Source organism: Chelonia mydas, chromosome 2 (assembly GCF_015237465.2).
Source record: "Chelonia mydas isolate rCheMyd1 chromosome 2, rCheMyd1.pri.v2, whole genome shotgun sequence".
In the NCBI taxonomy this organism is placed as follows: domain Eukaryota; kingdom Metazoa; phylum Chordata; order Testudines; family Cheloniidae; genus Chelonia; species Chelonia mydas.
This window is the reverse complement of record NC_057850.1, coordinates 152,417,069-152,438,985: the sequence shown is the minus strand read 5'-3', so window position 1 is coordinate 152,438,985 and position 21,917 is coordinate 152,417,069. Positions and strand designations below refer to the sequence as shown.

General features: G+C 45.2%; 1 protein-coding gene across 2 annotated transcripts in view; it reads right to left on the bottom strand.

The window, feature by feature from the left end:
* Window positions 1-21,301, bottom strand: part of PLEKHG4B (pleckstrin homology and RhoGEF domain containing G4B) — a 196,888-nt gene extending 175,587 nt beyond the window's left edge. For both annotated transcript variants that reach the window (XM_043540377.1, XM_043540381.1), the window contains exon 1: window positions 21,217-21,301. The gene's annotated coding sequence lies outside the window, so the exon portion shown is untranslated. The remainder of the gene's footprint in view (window positions 1-21,216) is intronic.
* Window positions 21,302-21,917: the final 616 nt, after the last annotated feature.

Sequence of the window (21,917 nt, the reverse complement as noted above, 5' to 3'; positions counted from 1 at the left end):
CATCCCCCACCATCATCTCTGGGCAATGTTTCATGAACACATGAAAAGAGAAACCTAATATGTTATCAATAAATACAGGAAAACAGTCACCTAAATAGAAAAGGCACGCTAACTAAAAACATCCCAAAGAATGCATGACTGCAGTTCTGATGTACAGAGGCAATTTCACAGATTCATTAAACAGCAAATGCAAGTGATCAGATACTTTTAAGAGAATGAAGAGAGAAAAGTAGAATTTTTAATGAAAACCCTGCACCAACAAAATCGAAACCCCTTCCTGTACCAAGGTTAATAGACTTATGCATTCAGCTACACAGTGCAGGGTCCCAGGTTAAAGATGGAAAACATCTGAGTATTTTTGCTGTTGGGGGTCATAGAATGTAATGTAAATACATGAATATGCTACAAATAAACATTGATAAAGAAAACTAAATATTTTTTGAAAAATAAGGGTCATATAATCCTTTCAAAAAAATGAATTTGCCAGATTAAACAACAGCAATCTATGTTACGATTATTTCTTTGGTACTCCAACATGAACAAAAAATAAACACTTTCTACATTTTAAAAGCCGTATATTTCTCCACAAGAACTGCATCTCATTTAAAGTGGTCTTTTTTAGTTGCACTGCAGAGAGTAAATCTAAACAGAAACTCAAAAACAACAAATTCTAAGCATTAGAATTACCCTAATTACCCTATATTTCCTATTCTGTCCTGCTTAAGAGTCATAATGTTGCTTTTTTTTTTGTAGCTAACCGGAGCCATTATTATGACACTCGGGGGTACATTTTTGGCATTATTTACCAAACTTTTTTTTTATTAAAGGTATTCATGGACCTTCAGCCTCTTATTCATTATTATTTTGCTAATGGTGCTTTATCTGAGCTTGTGGTCCAATCAGCATCACTACTACAAAGCAACAACACTTAGACTGATGATTCTTTATTAATCATAATAAATTACTTAACTGGATATACAGCAGCTCACGCAGAAGGGAAAGCCATTGGTTGAGTAACCATAGGCCATGGTAGACTAGCATAAAGGTCATTATCTGTATTTCAATACAATAATATTTATCGTTAATAAAAATAATTCATAGCATTTATATCGATGGACAATTTTTTAAAAAAATAATTCATGCTGTGACAACCATAATGGGGTAAAATAGCCATAGTAAAGATGGTTAAATGTTAACAGAGAAGACATACAGCTATTAAGGAATGATCGCTAAGCCAAACACACAAAGCTGTGCAAGCAGAAAATAATTACATTTATGCTCAATTACAAGTGCAATAATGTTCCTTAAGATTTTCAGCCGTTTCAACAGGGCTCACCAACAGGGGGCAGACCCTGCTTCCATTGAAGATATTGGAAAATCTACAGTTGTCTTGAATGGGAGATGGAGTAGGCTCATCCAGTGCATCACTAATCCGCTCTACGCTAACAAGTCTGTCTAACACAGAGGCAGCCACAGCAATGAGGCACTTGATTTGGATCCACATTGGTATATAAGAGCAGGGCCGGATTAATCTTTTGTGGGCCCCCATGGGGAACGATTGTAAAAGACGGACGGTAGGGGGGAAATCGGTACCCGGAGTGAGGCAGGAGTAGGGGGCAAGCACAGCAGGAGTGGACGGGATCCCCCCGGGGCAGCAGGGAGCCAGTACCTACCTATCTCTGCTGGAGCTCGGTCCTTGGGAGCCAGTTTGGTTTTTTTTCCCCTCTCTTGCTCTCCCCCACTCCTGGCAGGCAGACTGATTCCAGTTACTCCTGTAACTGGACTTTTAGCATCTGGTCACCAGTGCCTTAAGGGCGAATGGCCGGGGGTGGGTGGGGGAGAGGCAGTGAGGAGCGAGTGGTGGGTGGAGGGGGAGCGGGAAGAGGCAGAGCAGATGCTGGTGGCCCCCCTCACTTTTAAGGAGCTTCTGGTGTGTCTGTCTGGCAACCATAATGGGCCCAGCGCAACGGCAGCATTGTAAACCCAGTAGCGTATAAGAGGGAGCTCCTGGCAGGTTATCCTCCATGGGAACTCCTTGACTTTCCTAGAGCCCCCACTTTCACCTTTGGTTCCAAGTAATCTTATGCTGATCCTCACAGCTCTTGCAAAGTTCAAATCTCCTATTAAATGACTATGCTTTGCCTTAGACTAGAGCTCTAAAGAGTCTTGCACTTTCATAAGGTTATAAATAGAGGATTCTACTACTTATCATACTTCAGCTATTTAAATAATTTAGGTATAGCAGTTGGAACTATCCCCTTTACAGTGACTGAAGATGGACTGCACCTGAAGTGGTTGTTGGCCACTTCAATCCATAGACTAGGAAAGAGGGGAACTGCCAACTTGGTGTAAGGGGACTGTTGTCCCCTTACTAACATTCAGTGGGGGTGTTTTAGTTGCTAGCTCCCAGTACTAAAAAGGGGGAAGGGTCGATGGGAAACCAGGACCCTGAGATTGACAGCCCCCAGGAACAATGGGGAGAGGCCAATGCTCCAGGTCAGCCTGAATGACAGGGCAGGCAGGCTAACCAGGCAGGCTAACCAGGCAGGCCAGGGAGGTCCCGTCCTCCGTGTGAGCTGGATTTGCCTGGGTCAGACAGAGTGGGGCCGAGCTAAGGAGAAAGCAGGGGCCCAAGCTAAGCTGGGGAGCAGAGCTGTGCCAGATCCAGAGAGAGCAGATCCTGTCCTGGGAGCAGAGCTGCAGCAACCAGAGCCAGAGGGGCCAGAAAAGCAGCTCAGGAAGCAGGTCAGTGCTGGGAGCAGAGTCACAGAAGCAGCCTGCAGAGCAGACCTGTCCTGGGAGCAGAGCTGCAGTAACCAGAGCCAGAGGGGCCAAAGAAGCAGCCCAGGGAGCTGGAAGCAGAGCAGCAGTAGTGCAGAGACCGAGTGGTGGAGCTGGGGCAGTCCGGAGCTGGGTGCGGTGAGCAGCTGGGGAGAGCGAGGGGGACCCTGGGCAGCAGGCCCAGCACAGGGAGACACCTCAGCCAAGGGGCTCTGCAGGCCAGGCTTGGATCGTAAACCCGACAGGGCGGGGGCGACACTGGGCAGAAGGGTCCTACCACTTAGAGCCTGAGAGCATGTGGCCACCACCAGAGCAAGTGTCCAACCCACAGCATCCCTGCAGCACAGCCAGGACCTGAGAAGAAGGCCTGGGACTTACAAGGAACAGACTGTGAACTGCCCTGACGTTCCAGAGACACTGTTTGTGATGTTCCCTGCCACAGAGCGGGGTGATGTGTTTCCTTTAACCTTTCCCATTTTTCCTTATTCTTTTTAAAATTAATTGTTGATTAAATAAAGTGCATTTGCTTTAACTTGGATGTAATGGTCAGTGGGTCACAGAAGTGCCCAGTGCAGAGAGAGTACCCCGGAGTGGGGACACCCTAGCACCTGTCCTAGGTGACCACAGCAGGGTTGGGGGTCGAGCCCCCCAGGAATCCTGGGCCCAGCCTTGTTGGGGTTACGAGGACTCTGCCAGACAGGAGAGTGGAAGGGGAGTCTTCAAGGGCAGGGAGGCCACTGGGTAAAGGAAGTGGGAGTGAGGACCCGGATCCTTTCGCTAGCCCGCTTCACCGGGGTAGTGCAGAAGCCAAGAAACTTCCCCACAAGAGCGGGACTATTCCCCCGCTTACATTTGGGCTCCAGAACAGGAACAAAACACACTGCTAGGTTACAGGGCTGTAAACTTGCATTAATGCTCAAGATATGAACATGAAATAAGACATAATAAGGATTACATCATGCTCAAGACCATGAGTAAATACTACTCTGTTTCATTATATTATTGGAGAAAAATAAGAGACAGACGTGTCTGTAAGAAGTTGCAGAGTTTATCAAAAAAGTTAGACATTTTTTCAGGAACCAGAGAAAGTTAAAAGTCTGTCCTCCAAAACTGTAAAGGTTTATCTATATAATAATCAGTACCCTAATGCCTTTTTCCTCTAATCCATCTGTGCTTTCATTTTCTTTAGAACATTTCCAGTGTCTTCTAGACTAGCAATAATACAAGTGTAGCCACCAAGACAGGAGTTTTCATTCAAGTATGGTACAATACATAGATCAAATCCAACATGCACACCCATTGTTTTCTAAATGCCCCTTTTCTCTCTCTGAGAATCAATCTAAAAATCAGGGAGAAAGGAAGACTTCTAAAAACTGTAATAGCTGAGTGTAGATGGGCTGCTTATTCATATTAATTTAACCAGTTCGAGTGATGGGCAATTTTAGCTCCAATTTACTACACAGCCTCACCTGCAAGGCTCTACATCACCCTTTTAAAAACGTGTGAAGTGTAAGGCCAGTTTTAAGTTTGGTAACTGACCCACATCACAGCCAGTATCCCCACAACCAAGCATTCTTCCAGCTACCAAACCTTCTAGTACATGAAAGGAGAGCTGTATGTTCCCAGGCTGTTCAGCTCCTGCTTCAAGGATGAGAAGTAAAGCACTCTGATTAAAGCGTAGTATGTAAGAACACAGAGCACTAGGAAAGTACTGATCACTAGGGATCCTAGTTTTCCAAAAACAAAAATCTGTGTTTTTCTGTGATTAAAATGAAACGGTGAACTTTAGTTTCCCTAGCCAATTGATACTTATATATTGTGAACACACTGTTTTATTGATGTACAGTAGAACCCCATTCATCCAAGCCTCCATTATCCAGCTCTCCATATTAACCGAACCACCAGCTGACCAGGGCTGACAGCAGCAGGGCTCAGACAGACAGCCCTAGGCAACTGAGGCTTGGCTGACAGCACTGTGCGGGGCTGACTGCCCAAATTCCCCTTCCTCCATATTAAAATAAGGGATTGAAAGTTCTTTGCCAATTCTCCTGATTACTCCAATTTTTTATTATCCAATCTGGTCCCGGTCCCAATTAGATCGGATAAATGGGGTTCCACTGTAAACTTAAAGTGCATTCAAAAATCAACCACAAGGGGGGGTGGTTGCACACATTGAATAAGTGACACTGGTACTTTCAGTAAAGTGTTTTTATTTTTTCACAGAATGTAAAAACTAAAGATTCTCTGTAAAAATGAAAATTCTGCATTTTTCCTTGGAAAACTGATTTCTAGGATCCTGGCTGATCATAGAAATCAAACTGCCTCACAACTCTCCCTCCACGGTTTCTGGTTTTCAATTTAAATTTATTCTGCAATCAGGATGTAGAAATAGAATTTTCCTTCACACAGTTGTTTCTGGAGGAGAGGAAGCAAATGGACGATTTTGAATAAAAGATACAACTGAGCTGGCTACGTGCACACTTCCAAAATACAGTCACTCTCAGCACTAGTTTGTGAGAAGGACTCAGAGCATCCTCTGCTTCAGGAAATGACATTAGCCTAGAATCTTTTATGAAAAGTACATAACAGTGGTGCAGATAGCAAAAAGCTTATCCCAGTGGCAGGTCAAACTCCAGTCCCAGGTCCTCAAACTGGAATTTCTCAGTTGTCATCCTTTGGCATAGACTGGTAGACAGGGTGCCAGATTGGGATTCTGAAGACCTAGTTTCTATTCTGGGCTCTGATCTGATGTGTGACCTTGAACAAGTCACTTCACTTGTCTGTGCCTCTGTTTCCCCTCCCACATTTTGTTTTGTCTCTTTCGATTGCAAGCTCTTTAGGGGAGGTACCGTCTCTTATTGTGCACGTGTATAGCACTTAGCACAATGGGAGCCCCTCTACCTCACTCATTTGGCTGGTTTCTAAGCAGCATTGTAATGATAATAACGTCTTGTCCACCTACTGGCACAAAGCTACTTTATAACATAAATTATTAACAGGATCCAACATGTCTTCAAGCCTCTTATTAAAGCATGTTTGCTTACTTCTAAATAGTATTGTCTGCCACCAGGTGTTATTTGTGCTGATAAAATGCATACTGTAGCACCTGGCTTTGAAGTGTCCAGTTAATCTGCTGCCACAATTTTTAAGGCTTTGATCCAATGATCAGGTCTGATTTGACCTGCTATCAAGTAAAATGTAAGAAATGTGCTGCATATTAGTGCTGTACAAACAATACTACTACTCTGAAAACAGAATAAGCTCTAAGTGCTCCACTAACAAAATCAGTAACATGCTGCAATCTGCTGACTGTCAAGCCATGAGTGGAAAGACCACAATAGGATTTTAAATGCAAATTAGAAGGAAACTGCCAGTAGTTCAAGCAATTAGTTTACAAACCTCCAAGACATTATACTATATGAGAGACACCTGCATAGCCCAAGGACTCTTCCATTCTCCCAAGCAGTTGAGGTTAGGATTGTCATTTAGGTGACATCTTGGTTCACAAGAGAAAGTGTACAGATAATAGTTTAAAAAAAAAAGTCTACCTAACTAGTATTTTGATTTGCATAATTTATTTGGTTATATAATCATACTGTGTATATTTTAAGTAAATCATTAGCAGATACTGTATTGGCCAAGCTTGTGTTTGTTTCTATACCTCGTGACCTCATGTTTGTTTCTATACTCCCATTTCATTAATGAAATATAAACATAGAAAAATATTAATTTCCTTTCAACATGACATAAGAGATTTACTATAAAATTAAAAATAAGATATTCTAAAATTAAATAGCAGTACTGTATTTCCTGTCCATAGAGCATTACCATGCAAACACACTAAATTATATTGTGTCAGGAAAAAATAAACGTGACCTAAACGAGTTGGCTTGAAAGGTGCTGCCTCCTCACTTCTTGTTAAGCAAGGCTCTGCTGCTCAGGCTAATTGTGCATGATCACACTCAGAACAAGAGCACTGCCTTTCAGGGAAATCTCTCATTCAGTATTTGAGATAACATCACCTGTTTTTCCAGAAACATGCTACAATATAAACCCAAACATACCCATAACTATAAGATCGTAAGAAAGTCTGCTAACAGAACAGTAAGAGTTTACCTTTTTTTGTTTTTTTAAGATAAAAAGATAACAGCCAGCTAGATGGACTTATATGCAACAAAGTTAAGTAATGAAAGTCTATCTTTAACCTACATCTTTCTTCTATCTTTGTGTGTCACTACTACCCTCTGGGTTTCTGCAGGGCACTGCTGCATGCACTGTCCACAGGGCAGAAGAAAGCAACAGCTACTAAAACACTTCCTTCTTCCCACCTGTAGCAGGCGCAGCACGTAGCCTGGGGAGATTTGATACAGCTGTTTCCTCTACAACTGCCTGTGGAAGAATTAGAGGAAGGAAGTATCAAATTAGGTAAGGGACAAGCAGCAGTATGTGTGTGCCCATCTAAATGGGAGAGAGAGAAAGATTTTGGAGAAGAGGAAGAAAACAATGTGTGATGGAGAGGAGGGGGAAAGAATAGGAAGTAGAATACAAAGAATGAGGAAGATAAAAGAGAAGGAATGATAGAGATGGACGGCCAGTGGCTCTGGGGAAACCAGAGATCTCCGTGTTCTTGTGGTCTATCCTGGCATCCCATTTGGTTTAACAAAAAGGACTCCTACCCTGCATTTTCTCTCCTGGTTGTGGCAGGTCTCATGGTGATACCAAAATTACTTCCGTTTTATTTGGATGGCACTCAGCCAGCAAATCCTCATTCATGCCCCTGGCTCCAACAATCACTGGATCTGGCGCTCTGCAGGGTCAGATGAAACGGAGGGGGACGAATGTTGTCAGCGTACTGCAAACTCTGCAGCTCATGCCTCCTTACTTAGCCTTCCTAGTTGTCCCACACACACATTGAACGAGATGGAGCCTAGAGAACTCCCCACGAGAGAAATACTGGGGCAATGAAGAGCAGCTCCATCTATTCATGGTAGGGTTCCCAGGCAAGGTAAAAACACCCATGATCAGGAGTACTGAAGTTAGCTGCTTGCTCCAACAGCATCAGCATGTACACCTTATATTTATGTATTGCCTGAAGGAGATAACCTATTAAAGCAATCAATGCAGGCTCTGTTCCATGCTCCTGGGTATATACCCAGATTGAGAAGGGACAAGAAAAAACTGACGTATCTGGGTACTCTGAGAATTGTCTAGCCATGCCCTTCTCAATAATCTTGGTCCAAAATGGAAGATTTGATATTGGGTTATAGTTGGCCAGGTTGTCAGCATCCAAAGCTTGACAATTGTTTTGAACAGGAGCTACACAACAGCTTCCTTTGCAGCTATCACCAGCAGAACTAGTCTTGCTGCCAAATCCTCTTTTGTTTTGACCCCTTACAGCAGCACACCTCTTCCTCCCACTTCATCTAGAAACTGGCAGTGAGAAGTTTCACCACCAGAGAAGAAAAGGGAAGAGAGGGAAAGAAGAAATAGGCATCTCTCTGTTAGGAGAGAGATGCATAACCATTATGGAAGAGAGGAGATGGAACCAAGTCAGGGAGACAGGGTGGGGTGAGGGGTGGAAAAGAAAATGAGAGATCAGGTAAGGGAGTTTTGCAGGGAAACCGGGCAGAATATCAAGGGAAGGGGAAAAACCAGGCCAGAAGAGGGCCAAAAAGAAAGACAGGGGCTTAGCAACAGTGGAATGGAGGCTAGAGGGGAAGAAATATTCCTGATGAGTTGCTATCCTTACAAAATGCCTGAAAGATCCTTCTTTCCTATCAGCCGCTGCTTAGTAGATGTATGATAAATTTGAAGCTCTACCTCCCCTCCCCCACCCCCACCCCACATTCCATATATATGGGGGTGGCAGGGGAAAAAAAAAAGACAGAAAGCTCCTTCTCCCTTCCTGTATACATTATACTTGTATATACTGGAAGGAAGACTGAGCTTTCTGTCACTTCCTACCCCTCCTCCAGTATTCAGAGACCCGATCGTGTCACTCTGTTGCTTGGCGTATCTTCATTTGATGGAGGAGATTGTATAACTCTCTGCCCCTTCCCCTTCCACCCTTTGTTTCAGTCTCTCCCTCTCTTTTGCTCAACAGACATACACCCCCACTGCAGCCAGTTGATGCTGTTCCTTCAATTGGCCTGAGGGGGTCACTGCACCCACCCCTAAAGTTATTAACTAAAGCTATTTTTCCTGGATGCTGGTAAGTAGGAAAGAGCGTATTATTTTTTCTATGTTTAAATCCTTAGGAGGCACTCAGATTTCCCCCATGGAATAAGTGTGCTGCCTTCACAGTATTCCTAGCCCCTGCAGGCCTGGATAGTGAAGGACCAAGCTTGACTATGAATTCTGTTTCAAATCTAATAAATAGCAGGCCAATCCTTGTTCTCTCGGTGAGTCTTTGCTCTTTCTACCCCTCTTTCATGTTTCTCTGCTCCTTTCATCCTCTTCCTTCCCATCCCGTCTCTCTTCTTTTGCAGTCATACTTGATGTTCCTGCAGCACAGTACTTCCTTAGTGGGGCCTGCAAAAGCAACACAGGAGTGAAACTGACACAGACATTTCACTCTGCTGCTTCTGGAGCCATGAACTGAAAAAGCAGCTGAACCGGTTTGATCCTTTGCTGCTAGAGGTGCTGTGGGGTGAGTGAAGATTATGCAGAATACAATCACAGGCCATTTTTAAAACCCCAGATTCAGCCAAGACTTTAGGTATACCCTCCTTCAGAAAACATAATGAATAAAGTTAAGAAAGACCAATTGACTGAAGCCTCGAACATCCACTCGTGACTGTTTCATGATAACATGCACGTTGTAATATTCATGAGAAATTTTGTGGTCGGACTTTCAAGAGCATGAAGTATTGGCCTAACTCTGCTCCCATTAAGCCAATGGTAAATCTGTCACGCTGATACCTTTGTGGTACCTATCAATATCAGGGATTATCTTCTCCAGCAGCAGCTGGCAAAAATTTAAAAAAAATTACATTTTTAATTAAAACAAATCCTGTGAAAACGTCAATGGAACTGCTCAGGTGAGTGCAGTTGCATGCTTCAATGTTTGTAGGATCAAGCCTGTATATAGTTCAGTCTTTTTGTTATTTGAGTTGTGGTAGCATGCACAATATACTAGACACTTTCCAAACACAGGGAAAGATACAGTCTTAAATGAAGAAACAGATGAATGGTGGGAATAAGGGATACAATATACAAGCAGAGTGTTCAAGGAGATGACTGACACATTAGTTCTAGTTATTTCTATGTATTTTGATTTTTATAGTTGCCCTTTCTATTCCATTTCTAACTTTTGCCTGATTTCTATTTTTAATTTCATTTTATAAATTGCCCTTGCCTGTTTTATAAGTTTTTTTCCTTTAATAATACTTTTGTAAAAATCTCAGTGACAGATTTTAAAAGTACAAATAGACTAGATATCCAAGGCTCGAGAAAAATCCTAGAAATGTCCCATGTGGATTATTGATTAGAGAGAAAGGATGGGCCAGTGGTTAGAGCACTACCCTATAGCAAAAAGAAAAGAAGTACTTGTGGCCCCTTAGAGACTAACAAATTTATTGCTACAGCTCACGAAAGCTTATGCTCAAATAAATTTGTTAGTCTCTAAGGGGCCACAAGTACTCCTTTTCTTTTTGCAAATACAGATTAACACGGCTGCTACTCTGTACCCTATAGCAGTGGCTCTCAACCTTTCCAAACTACTGTACCCCTTTTAGGAGTCTGATTTGTCTTGCATACCCCAAGTTTCACCTCACTTAAAAACTACTTGCTTATAAAATCAGACATAAAAATACAAAAAAGTGTCACAGCACACTAAAACTGGAAAATTACTTACTTTCTCATTTTTACCATATAATATAAATATTGTACTTTCTTTTCAGTGTATAGTGATGTAGAGTAGTATAAACAAGTCATTGTCTGAATGAAATTTTAGTTTGTACTGACTTTGCTAGTGCTTTTTATGTAGCCTGGTGTAAAACTAGGTAAATATCTAGATGAGTTGATATGCCCCCAGAAGACCTCTGCATATCTCCAGGGGTACACGTACCCCTAGTTGAGAACCACTACCCTATAGAACTTGGGAGACCTGGGTCCAAGTCCCAACTCCATCACAGACTTGCTACGTTACCTTGGGCAACTCACTTGGCCTACATTAAAGACTGTGTGGTGCTCAGATACTACAGTATTTGGGGCCATACAAGTACCTTAGATAAAATATTATTATGAGTATACTGTCAAAAAGATGCTATATGCTTTACAGACAAGTATGAAAACAAGGTCCCTGCCCTGAAGACAACAGTTCTGCAAATACTTAGTCATGTGAACAATCCACTGAAAAATTAATGAGAAAGTCTCTTGTTCATACTTGAAAATGATCGGACCAAAAATAGCCCATTCACAAATGAAAGCTAAGAGATAAAATGCAGTGAAAAATACACAATGTGAATGAATGATGAGATTTTTTATGCTTCTTAGTTTCATGGTTTTTTAATTGGATTTTACATCTGTCATCTATTTTCTTAATAGTTCACGAGAGCTAGAGTTTATTGGCCTTTTGGAAGAAGTGAAGTTTTCAAGAGGATGCAGAGTAACAACACAGTTCATAACCCAACTTGTAAAAGAATTTCATAAAATAGTCCTAATGATCCCTTAGAATGTTTGTATTTAGTTCCAAAGTAAGAGTTTAAAATACCTGAGTTAGTTATCTCCCCACTTTTACTTAAAGCATCAGCTTCATTGGAGCAAAGACCTATTACAGGGGGAGGGAAGGCTATCAGTATGTGGGTGATCCTGTTAATTAATAATGAGGACGACTTTCAGCCTCGACTTCCCCCACTTGCTGCTCCCTTGATGGAACCCAGTTACTAAAACATTTCTCGAGTCAGCTGACCTGATGCCAGGGCTAAGACATATGCACTACTATTATTGCTGGCTGTCACAGGGTCCACTCACTGGGAGTGGTGCGTCCTGCTGGCCATCCTGGGGATTAGCTCTGCCAGCTTGCACTCTCCCTCCTGTGTTGTCTTCTCCTGTCTTGTCTCACTCTGCTGCCACGCTCATTCCCAGGTTTGCAGCTTCCTCTCCGTGGCTTGGTCCTCAGGCCAGGTCACTAAAGTCCTCCTCCTCTCCCTGGGAATTCACAGTCTTTCCAGACCTGCTGTCTGGCTAGCACCTCCAAAGCCCTGCGCCACTCCCCAGCAGCTGATAGGGGAACCTAGCCCACCCTCTACACTGGGTTCCAGACTGAGGACCCTCTAAAAAGCAGCCACACTCCCTGTACAGTCCTGCCTCTTGCTGCTCTTTCCTTGGGCTTCTTCCTACATATCTGACTTCCCCCCCCTCTCTGGGTTTGCCAGCCTCCTCTGGGGGAGGAGGAGCCACCTCCCTGGCTTTATACCTGCCCTGCCTGTTGCTGCACAGATAAGCCTCCCCTTAATTGGCGGCCTAAACCTCCCCTGCTTGCAGCCTAATTAGCTGATTGGGCCCACCTGATTTAATTCAGCTTTTGCCAGCCTAGTGTGGGAAGTCCACCCCATCACACTGAGCCACATAAGAACCATTTAATATCCTTGCAGCTCCTCAGGGGCAGCAGTGAAAAGGCCATTTTACTCAATCTTACTGATTTACACAAGATTTTAAATTCTCCACTGTAAAAATCAGCCTTTCAGGCATTTACAATTGCTGAAAGTGTAGTTCCTCAGAACTACCACCCCAAGACCACTTTGTAGGAACAACTCCCCCAATTCTGGAAATACAGTGGATAAAATCATCAGTATTAGATATTTTCTGCAGCCAAATAAAGTATCTTTCACAACTAAAGGTTGGGCAGATAAGACTATCTGTACCCAATGAGCATTTTTAGAAACTATCTCAAGTGCCAAGACAACAACTCATAGGCATGGGAACCAAGGCCATTTCACCGTTCCTAAATGATATCATCCAGACTGGCACAAAGGAAACAATAGCTGTCCCAAACTTGCACAGATCCCCAATCACTGAGCTTGCACAGAAAACACAGCACCCTTAAAATATATAAAGTGAGGAGAGTGACAGAAGTAGAAATGTGTGAGAGCCAGTAACAACAACTGTTATAGTGCTGTCTAAAAGGAGAGACAGGGCTAAATTCTGCCCTGGAATGGAACCACTCAGTTCCCAGCCAAGTCAAAGGGGGCTGTCTCCTTGCATATCAGAAGAGAATTTGGCCCTCATCTGTAACAGACATAGGAGGAGCATGTGGAGATTGGGTAGGCCATAGTGTTCGGAGTGGGCTGGTTAAGGAAGATGCACATCATTCCTCCTCTGTGGAGGATCTGAATAAAAAATTAATATAGCCTGTGGCTCTGTTACCTCTTCTACTGAGTCCCTCAATGGTCTTTGGAACAGATGCAGATAGGAAGAGTTCCCAGTAGCATGGATTCAACTGAGCCATGCTGTCAGGGAGTCTGGGGAAGAGGAATGGAGGGTTACATACTGGATGCCCCTGACCAACCACAAATCCTTGAGGATCTGCCAGGCTTGTGGTGGTATCCGTCCTTGACAGGACAAATAAGGGGCATCCTCACAGATTTCCTCTACCAGACCCCCATCCTTTGGGGAAGCACTGACTTTACCAGTGACAGCACTCACGCTGGTACAGCTACCCCTACAGCACAGACCAATGCGATTTTCACACACACCTCCCCATGCTTGCAGGAAGGGCCGGATTTCCAATTAGGCACAGTAGGCCCATGCCTAGGGGTGCCGGCATTCTAGGGGCGCCGACTAGAGCAGAGCAGGGAGCAGTGTTCTTTACAGTGTTTGTGATGTCATTGACTGCCATAGAGAAAGAACTACGAGTGCAAGTCCTGGAAGGTGAATAAAAGAGGAATTACAGAGAGTCTGATCCTGAAAACACATATGCACATGTGTAACTATACTTGTGACTAAACCTGCTCATGTGTGTAAGTGTTGCAGTACTAGACCCTCACCCCTACTAGGCTGCAACTTACTGAAAAGTTACGATTATTTTTAAGCTAGTATTTTATATTTTATTAAGTATTCATTGCAAAGTAATATTTTAATAATACCTAGCTCTTATGTTGTGCTTTTCACCCAGAAAGCTCCAAGTGATTTATAAAGGGAGTTAAGCTTCCCTATTCCTAGTTTACATATAGGGAAACTGAGGCACGGAGCAATGATGGGACTTGCCCAAGGTGACTCACCAGGACAGTGGCACAGCTGGGAGAGAACTCAAATCTCCTGTGTCCCAGTCTCATGCCCTAGCCACTGGATCACAGCGATTCCCCTTCTTTCTTTACCTCTATGTTTATTCCTGTGTGTGTTCACATAAATAATTATTTTTAAGAAGACAATGCAGCTTAAATGCCTTTCAGTTTATCTTTCCAAACAGTATAAAAAAGGTGTGTACTGTAGTTCAGTATCTCTGTGTACTACACCTTCCTTACTCTATGTTCTGTATAAATAAAGACATAATTCACATCTGCATTGCTATATTGCAGCAGTTCCCAAAATGTACTAAACTCTATACAAACAAATAGAAACAGTGCCTAGCCCACAGAGCTAATGCATATTAATGCATGCTTATGTTGCCACCAATCCCTCACTTACTGAAGTTATATTAATAACATAACAAGAAAGGGCTCTGACACATCCAGCTTCACAGAAGTAGCAGCCCTTCAATTCAGTCAAGAAACCCTCTCATCTCTACGGGACAGCAGAGGTTTCCATAAAGGTGACAGGACACAGCAAAATCTTAAATAGGGAACAGGAAATTCATGAGCTCCCACCTCACAATTTCCTTGTAATTGTCCCATCTGGGAGGCAGAAAATTAGCCTGATGACCCATCCCACTCAAAAATGGTCAGGGCTTTGGTCCGCTATACCCCTATCCACATATATCTGAGGAGATCCACGGAGACCAGGGCCATGCTGGCCTTATGACACAGTGCTCACAATCTCTCCCTCAGAGGAGCCATTTCCTGTACAATGGCTTGAACCGTGAAAGGTATGGTGACGGGTATTTCCCCCCTCATCTCCACTCTTCTATAAACTGAGACCAATCCACCCGCGGAGGCGTTTAGGTGGGAAGGGGGCGCAGCTGAAACACAATTTTCCCTTTCAGTGCCCTCCAGGGAAGACACAGTGAATCTGGGCCCCCTCTGAACTGGAGAATACAATCCAGTCTGACCAATTAAGTCAGAAACAACACAGGGGTGATTTCTTTTAAGTAGTACAATTAACATTCAGTTTTTCCTGACTCAATTTCATGGTTTTAAATAGATTTAAGCTAAATTCCTCATGATGTGCTTTCTAAAACTGCTTTAAAAGTCAATTATTTACTGTGATTTATGAAGAACCAGATGTGTAAACAATGACCGCACTTACACTCCCCACTTCTTATGTGCATAATTAGCAAACTTAGCTACACTTCTGGATCAGTTAAGTCACATCAAATGTCATGTTCACACACATCAAGATTCCATATAATAAGACAGACAGTTAAGTGTTATCCTTTAATAAGGTTCTCACCATTCTATTTAATAGAAGATTTATACCAGAAACACAGTAGACTGGCTAAAAGCAAAATATATGGAGCAGAAACAAATTTGCATCACATAAAATCCTGATACCACTGACCCAAAGAACAGGTCAAATGAAACTCGGCAGCTTTACATCTCAGACAAGGAAAAAATTAATCTTGCTTTAGGCTACTTACTATGCCTACTTGGATTCTTGCTTATCAAAGCACTTTAAAAGTATGGAGACCAAGCATCAGCAAAAATTGAGAGCTATTTTGAAAAACAGATTCAATACTTTTAAGTTTGGACCAACAAAAGTACTTTATTTCTGAATATACTTGAAATAATTAAAACACACTTTTTAAAAAACTTTAGCGGGTGAAGCTCAAATCCAGCAAATTAGAAATGGTGGACAACTTGAATAGTAATTCATGCAGCATCTAAGTAAACTTTTAAAGAAATATAATGAGTTAATACATAACTCTCACTTTTACCCTAGAATTCCTAGTCTGGTCTCTCATTCCATGGCCAGATGAGTCATGGAATGCATGCCCTCCAATTCCTTCTTCAGAGCCTTTGCCTTTCTTCTCCACCTTTTCTCACCCCTGGCTACTCCAAAGCCTAAAAGTACATTCAGAGTCTTGTCTCAAGCAATCGGATTTGTACTCATTTCTCCCTCAATGACTGCACAGTATGAGAATGTTGCAGGGGCAGCATACCCAGCCTCTGGAGGAAGGAAATATTTTGCAAAGTAGTGGTCCCTTTAGTCAATAAAGAAGCAGGGTTTGGGGATCTGGAAGAGACTATTGTCCAGCTGTCCCCCACCAGAAGCACGCTGAACACCACGAGGACTCAAGGAATGGTGAAAGTGAGAAAGTAAAGAAATCTTTGGGACTCCATAATGAAAATGGAGAATCATTTGTGCGGGTGTAAAACAGCCTAGAATCCAACCCTCTAGAACAGGGGTGGGCAAACTTTTTGGCCCAAGGGCTACATCTGGGTGGGGAAATTTCTTGCAGGGCCATGAAAGTAGGGCTGGGGCAGGGTGTTGAGGTGCGGGAGGGAGTGCGGGGTGTGGGAGGGGGCGTGGTGTGCAGGAAGGGGCTCAGGGCAAGGGGTTGGGGCAGAGGAGGGGTGTGGGGTGTACGAGGGGGCTCAGGGCAGGGGATTGGGGTGCAGCAGAGGGCTCAGGGCAGGGGATTGGGATACAGGAGGGGTACAGGGTGCAGCAGGGGGCTCAGGGCAGGGGGTTGGGGTGCAGGACGGGGGCAGGGTGTGGCAGGGGTTTGGGGTGCAGGCAGGGGGCTCGCGGCAGGGAGTTGGGGGGTGGAGTTTGGGCTCCGGCTCCCTGCCTGCCTGCCCTGGCCCTGCGCTGCTCCAGGAAGCGGCCAGCACCATGTCCCTGTGGCCCCTGGGGGAGATGGGGCACAGGGCTCCGCGCACTGCCCTTGCCTGTGGATACCTCCTCTGAAGCTCCCATTGGCCGCAGTTCCCCATTCCCGGCCAATGGGAGCTTCGGGGGAGGTACCCACAGGCAAGGGCAGCGCACGGAGTTCTCTGCCTCCCATCCCCCAGGGGCCGCCGCGGTGCCAGACGCTTCCGGGAGCGGCGCGGGGCCTGCAGTGCCATGGGGGTGGCAACCCTGCGGGCTGGATCCAAAGCCCTGAGGGGCTGGATCCGGCCCACGGGCCGTAGTATGCCCAACCCGCTCTAGAATGTGTAACTGATACTTTACCAAGATCACTACATCAATAGAGTTAATTTTTGACAGACAATTCGTTCAAGTAAAACATTTTCAGCCACTTAGCTATCCAAACACTACTCATACTTAACATAAGAACGGCCATACTGGGTCAGACCAAAGATCCACCTAGCCCTGTATCCTGTCTTCCAACAGTGGCTGATGCCAGGTGCCTCAGAAGGAATTAACAGAACAGGTAATTGTCAAGTGATCCTTTCCCTGTTGCTCATTCCCAGCTTCTGAGAAACAGAGGCTAGGGACACCATGCCTGCCCATCCTGGCTAATAGCCATTGCTGGACCTATCCTCCATGAACTTATCTAGTTCTTTTTTGAATCCTGTTATAGTCTTGGCCTTCACAACATCCTCTGGCAAAGAGTTCAACAGGTTGACTCTGCATTGTGTGAAGATATACTTCTTTTTGTTTGTTCTAAACCAGCTGTCTACTAACTTCATTTGATGACCCCTGGTTCTTGTGTTATGAGAAGGAGTAAAAAACACTCCTTATTTACTTTCTCCACACCAGTCATGATTTTATAGACCTCAATCATATCCCCCCTTAGTCATCTCTTTTCCAAGCTGAATAGTCCCAGTCTGATTCATCTCTCCTCATACGGAAGCCATTCCATAGCCCTAATCATTTTTGTTGCCCTTTTCTGAACCTTTTCCAAGATATCTTTTTTGAGATGGGGTGACCACATCTGCACGCTGTATTCAAGATGTGGACATACTATGGATTTATATAGAGGCAATATGATATTTTCTGTGTTATTATCTATCCCTTTCTTAATGATTCCCAGCATTCTGTTTGCTTTTTTGACTGCCACTGCACACTGAGAACTATCCACAATGATTCCAAGATCTCTCTCGAATGGTAACAGCAAATTTAGACCCCATCATTTTATATGTATAGTTGGGATTATGTTTTCTAATATGCATTACTTTGCATTTATCAACATTGAATTTCATCTGCCATTTTGTTGTCCAGTCACCCAGTTTTGAGAGATCCTTTTGTAGCTCTTCACAGTCTGCTTGGGACTTAACTATCTTGAGTTGTTTTGTATCATCTGCAAATTTTGCCACCTCACTGTTTACCCCTTTTTCCAGATCATTTATGAATATGTTGAATAGGACTGGTCCCAGTACAGACCCCTGAGGACACCACTATCTACCTCTCTCCATTCTGAAAACTGACCATTTATTCCTACCCTTTGTTTCCTATCCTTTAACCAGTTACCAATCCATGAGCAAACCTTTCCTCTTATCCCATGACAGCTTACTTTGCTTAAGAGCCTTTGGTGAGGGACCTTGCCAAAGGCTTTCTGAAAATTTAATTACACTATGTCCACTGGATCCCCTTGTATACATGCTTGTTGATCCCCTCAAAGAATTCTAGTATATTGATTTCTAGAGGCATGATTTCCCTCTACAAACACCTTTAGAATTCTATGCTGATTGAATGTACCTTTTATAATACAGAGAGAGAAAAATATAAACAAACAAAGATATCTCCCCCAGCACATTGCAGTGAAATCAGTAAGAGAGTATAGATTTAGACTATCAAGCCTATCACTTATTAAGGCATACATATTTGGGGCTGTCTATGGAGAACAAGATGTGATATGCAGCGATCACACAATCATAGTCAGGAGTTGGATGCAGGCCAGTAGAGACTCTGGCCTGTATATGAAGAATAAGAGGCAAGATGATGTTGTTAGTGAATAAAAATGAGTATATGGGCCAGTGGAGAATTAGTAGCCTATACTGTACAATGTGCTTAATGAAAGGTGGGTGGGTAGGAGAGGGTTGCTAGTGTATAGGCCAGGGGTGGGCAAACTTTTTGGCCCGAGGGCCACATCTGGGTATAGAAATTGTATGGCAGGCCATGAATGCTCACGAGTTTCAGGTTGGGGTGCAGGAGGAGGTGAGGGCCTTGGCTGGGGGTGTGGGTTCCAGGGTGGGGCCAGAAATGAGGAGTTCAGGGGGCAGGAGGGAGCTCCGGGCTAAGGCGGGGTAGAGTGCAGGGGGGGGGGTGAGGGCTCAGGCTGGGGGTGCAGACTCTGGGGTTGGACTGGAGATGAGGGGTTTGGGGTACAGGAGGGTGCTCCAGGCTGGGACCCAGGTTCGGAGGGCAGGAGGGGGATCAGGGCTGGGGCAGGGGGTTGGGGCATGGGAGGGTGCCTCAGGGGTGCAGGCTCTGGCTGGCACTTACCTCAAGCGGCTCCCGGAAGCAGCGGCATGTCCCCCCTTCCCATTGGTTCCCAGCCAATGGGAGCTCCGGTGACGGCACTTGGGGCAGAGGCAGCATGCTTAACCCCCTGGCTCCCCCTATGCATACATGCCATTGGGAGGACATGCCGCTGCTTCCGGGAGCCAGGCGAAGTGACCCCCAACCCTGCTCCCCAGCTGGAGCATCGGAGTAGGGCAAGCCCCAGACCCTGCTCCCCATGGGAACTTGAGGGCCGGATTAAAACCGCTGGCGGGCCAAATCCGGCCTGCAGGCCATAGTTTGCCCACCCCGCTATAGGCGGATGTGAGTAAGTTATACAGGGGCTGAGTGAAGATTCCTTTCTGGAATGGGTAATAAGAGAATGTACATTTATTTAAGAAATTGCATGTATTCCAAGTGTACTTGAATATTTAATCTAGCTTCCCTTAAGGATTCAGCTGTGTATTTTTTTTAATTAACATTTCTTGGTATAGAGAGAGAATTTTATTTTAATGCATTTTTTCTCCTATTAATAATTATCTTATGTGAGAAAGATAATTGGAGACTTTTTCAAGCAGAGACACACCTGTCTCCTAATTCACTTGTAAACAGGTTTACTTCGTTAATCAAGACACAACATCATGCAATTATTATCCCCCTAAATATTTTAGACAAAGCTGCAGTTGTTGGAACATCAAGTGAGTCATGATTTACAAGTTTAAGAGTCAGAATGTTTACTCTCACCTTTCCAAATGATTTCATCATGGGATAATCATTTTGTACCAATGCATCCTTTTCCATTTTGGAAGTCAAAATAATACATGCAAATCTTCCATAGCACAAAGTTCTACTTTACAGAAGAGGGAGAGTTCTAGTTGGATAACATAAAAATATGCGCTCTCTGTCTCTCACCTCTGGAGGTGCAACCACCATTAAATATAATGTAACCGTTGTATTATGACTTATTAAAACAAACCATCGCTTGCTTGTATCAGTCAACATGTTAAGAAAAATTTTCCAATTCTTTTCTGTGGCTTCAAACAAAACACTGAGAGTTTAAATCTTTAAAATGTTACCAGTGAAAAACCCTGCGTTTTAAGCCAATACTAAGTCAGCCATTTCTGTTCCCTCTAGAAACACAGAAGGAAGCTTGAGGTTTAATCAGGTGGAAAAAGAATGCAGTACTGTAATTGTTTGGGGAATAAAACAAAAAACTTCTGCATGAAGCTTCTTTCATGTGGTTATAAAGAAACGATTTTCTCCAGAGACTCTTATAAACATTGACTCTAGTGGTCACACTAAGTTGAGAAAAAAGCCTCGGAAACAGAACCAGCCCATGGAACAGTGAACCCTAGGCGCCGAAGTCATGAGAAAGATAACTTGAAAAGCCCCCAGTCCTCCAATCCCGCTGCACGGGAGAGCCGGGGAATGGCGAGGAGTCCCACCAGCCCGCCCTCCTGTAGCTTTGTGCAGCGACAGGTGGATTTCCCTGCGATGGGGGCTTTCACCCGCGTTTGGATTCTGGGGGGCAGGCTCGTCTCCCCAGACTAGAACACAGCCCCCCCTCCCGCGCCAGGCGCGGGCGGCTCGGCCACACTTTCGCCCCCGTAGAAAGGCGGCTCCCACCCACCGGGGCTATTCATCCCTCCTCCTCCCCCCGCTCCAGCAGCATCCGCAGCGGCGCCCCGCGTAGCTCCCCGGCCCCGGCTGCAAGCGCACCCAGAGGCGCCACAGACATCCCGCCGCTCGGGGGAGGGCCGGCGCGCCAATCCCGCCCGCTCCCCGCCTTCGGAGCGCGGGGCCAGCGCCCGCGGCGCGGCGGCACCTCGGGGCAGAGGCGAGCGCGCTGGGAGCGGCGCGGGGCAGCGCGCCTGTGCCCGAGCCCCGGGGCAGGGGCGAAGCAGCGGCTCTTGCACCGGGGAGGGGGCGGCTGGCTCCGCCTCGTACCTGCGCTCTGCCCCCAGCTCCTGCCGGGCAGGTGGAAGCGGCCGGCCCGGGCACGGGGCTGTAGCGTCGCCGCAGCTGCTCCGGGGCGCGGGGCCGAGCGACTGGCGGAGGGAATGAATGGGAGGGGGGCGGAGACAGCCAGGGGGGCGGGGGGCTGCTGCCACCGCCCCGCTCGGGTCTGGGCCGAGGGAGGATCCCCCGCCCCCGCTGGCTGCTTGGAGACCGGAGCGCTGGGTTCCCCCCGCCCGCGCCGAGCTCAGCGCCTCCCCGGGCCAGCGGAGGGAGCACCCAGCAAAGGCGTTTACGGCCCGGTGGGGGCTGGTCTCTCTCCCCAGGGCTGGGGGGTGGCCCCTGTGTTGCGGCTGAGTGGGGTTGAGCCTTGTTTGGCTTTTATTTGATTGCAGAATGTCTGAACGCTAATGACAACAACATTTTAAACTTTACACTTTTTGCTGGGGCAGATTCCAAGAGGTAACTAGGGGGCTAAGTTCTGGGTATTCTTGGAGGTTTCATCACCGGCTGTAATCTTTAATTAAAGAATAATCTTTAATATTTGGAGACGCTAGGGCACTCCTGACACGCACCCTTAGGAGCCAGACCTACTCTCCCTGGCCACAGGGCAGCTGCCTGCAGGGCACTCAAAGGGTTCCCCCCCTTTCCTTCTTTCGCGGTCTGGTAGGCTTGCTGGCTTCTGCTCCAAA